The sequence below is a fragment of the Coptis chinensis genome, chromosome 9 (assembly GCF_015680905.1).
Source record: "Coptis chinensis isolate HL-2020 chromosome 9, ASM1568090v1, whole genome shotgun sequence".
Taxonomy (NCBI): domain Eukaryota; kingdom Viridiplantae; phylum Streptophyta; class Magnoliopsida; order Ranunculales; family Ranunculaceae; genus Coptis; species Coptis chinensis.
This window is the reverse complement of record NC_141464.1, coordinates 23500834-23503545: the sequence shown is the minus strand read 5'-3', so window position 1 is coordinate 23503545 and position 2712 is coordinate 23500834. Positions and strand designations below refer to the sequence as shown.

The following is a 2712-nucleotide window of genomic DNA, read 5'->3' as shown; positions in this document are numbered from 1 at the left end:
CCTATTAAGTGCTACTTGGTCTGACGGGGTGTAGGGTGCAACCTGATGAGGTTGTATCCTCCACCCTTTCCAAGTCATTGCACGGAAGGATCGAATAATACTATTGGTGGGTTGTACAGTGTCGACCGTAATCCAATCCGTGAAACGTGTACAAAAAACAGGAAAGAAACATAGCATAATACGGAATCGAACGGGCATAAGAAGGTACTTATGCCTCATGCTATGGGATTGAGCTAAACTAGACATCAAGGTTCGGGGAAGGTCATGACACATACGTCCCGTGGCTAAAGCAAGGAAAACGCTGCAAGTGGCATCATTCACAGAAGAAAAACGCCATTCCCCTAAAATGTTTAGCATGATCCAAAACATAATAGTTCCTATGTTCATGGACAGGCTACCAAAGGCGACGTTATATTCCCCTTGGTCCTCGATACGGAAAATGCCCGCCCCATACGACTCATGCAAAAACTCATAAGTGTAGACATACATATTATCTACCCAATAACACCATGGGTCTTGTATTTCAACGGGCATAGCAAGTCCAAGAACAAATGCTAGCAAGAACCTGGTAATTTCCATTGGTTCATTATCAATGTTGATGGAGAACACTTGTTCTCCATCTGGTCTTTCAAAGAAAATACAGCTTATCGTAAAAATAAGATGCTAGTGTTGGAGAATAAAGTGCATCGTCTTACCATAAGCGGCTCCCCAAGCGTAACGTGATGTGATCGCCACAAAACCAAGCACCATAAGTAGTGCTTTGGAACAAATCTTCGAAAAGACTGTTCGGTATCAATGTTGGAGATGTCATCTCAAAATTATGTTCGAATAGCTGCGAATGATCCGAAACTACCCGCAGAAAACTGGAATTTTTCTGGTCCACGGAAGTCGTAGCCGAAAGCGCTCGAAGATTTGAATTCCAGTGTTTGGCTGGTCGCTGGCCACCTTTAAGCTTGAAGCGCCTCGACAAAAAATCTGAAAACAATTGCAGAGCGCGAGTGCGCTCGGAGTTGCTGAAACTCGGAAAATGAGACGAAACGTGGGAATCGTGGGAGTGAAAGGTGAGTGATGGAGGTTAGGTGTAGTGTGAGTTGTGAGTGTAGAATGTATGAAGTTTATATAGGTTTTAAGTTGCTAAAACGGATCGGGAAGTTGCCAAAAGGTTTTTACGGTAGTTTCCGGAAATACCAAAATTTCCAAACCCGAAAACGGAAACAACTTATTTTCTTGATTCTAAAACAAACCTAGTATCTTTTAGGTTGAATTTATGATAGAATCTACCTATTTAATCGAGATTTCATCCTACCATGATACTTATTCATAGATATGCCTAAACGGCCATATTTTCACCTTGACTCCGCAATAAATTCTAAGACGAGGGTCATATAAAAATCATACTGGAATAGATAAAACCACCCCCGGCAGCTCACCTACATTTTCATATTCATTACTAGTATTATCGGTTACCTCAAAGGCTGTATTTGTTGTTTTAGGATTAGGTATTTCGTGACCTAGAAACACACCTTTGTATGAAGCTGTTGGTTAGATTGAGCCATGGTTTGGAAAAGTTTTTGGCTTACTTGTATGAAGGTGTCAAGACGATCCGGTTGTGTGGGTGTAGTAGTCACGGGTGGTGTGACTGGAACTATTTCACGTGAATTATTTATGGGTGGATTTTGATAGTTATTATTTACCGGAACGATACCTCTATTAGCATTATAATTATTATAACTACCTTGACCTTGTGCTTGACCTTGTCAAGGTTGCACTTGGTTGTTATAATTATTAAAATTACCCTGACCCTGTCCTTGTCGTGGTGGAGCTTGGTTAAAACTTTGTGTTGGCCTAACATATTGGTTATTGTACCCTGGAGGTGTGACGTGTTGGTTATTTCTCCAACCGAAGTTGGGATTTTGTCTCCACGGGGCATTAGGTTCACTATTAATGGAACAAGCCTGTTCATAGGCTATAGGACAGTGGGAGTCGGGATGCTCAGGGCTCCAATAGAAACTACATGGATTTGAATTTACATTCATGACGGGGATAGGCTTTTGTTGAACAGAAATGGCCTCTACCTTTTTAGTGAGTGATTCGATTAGAGTTTTAAGCTCGGGATCGTGTTTAATTTCAAACATACCGGCGGCCTTAACTGTATTTGATGAACTAGCGAGCGCGGTGGATATCATCACTACCCCCGTTGTTGTTATTTCGCTTTAGTTTGATCCTCTAAAATTTATAAGCCTCCGAGGCTCCTTTGCTTAAGAAACTACCCCCATTCATTATGCCTAGGACTTCTTTATGGTGGTGTAGAAGTCCTTTGAAAAAGGCACGAACTAACGTGTCTTTCGCTAAGTTATGATGTGGACACTCTATAAGGAGATCGGTGAAACGATTCCAAGCCTCTGAAAATGTTTCATGAGGATTTTGTCAAAAGAAATGAATCTTGGAAAGCATCTCATCTGTCTTTAGGGGTGGGTAAAAATATTCCATAAACAGCTGAACAAGTTTAGCCCACGAGTCCACGTAATTAGGCTTGGGCAGTTAACCAAGGCGTCGCCTTTATCGGCTTAAGGTGAAAGGGAATACCCCTTAGTTTAATTTGTTCCGCACCAACCGTAGGATGGTGGAATGTTGTTAGGACTTGTTCAATCCTACGATGCTGATAAGGTTTTTCATTGTCTAATCCATGAAAAAACGGGTAACAAATTAAAA

General features: G+C 41.4%; 1 pseudogene; it reads left to right on the top strand.

Annotated features, from left to right (window-relative positions):
• Positions 1–2350: 2350 nt before the first annotated feature.
• Positions 2351–2444, top strand: LOC147475249 (small nucleolar RNA R71; annotated as a pseudogene).
• Positions 2445–2712: the final 268 nt, after the last annotated feature.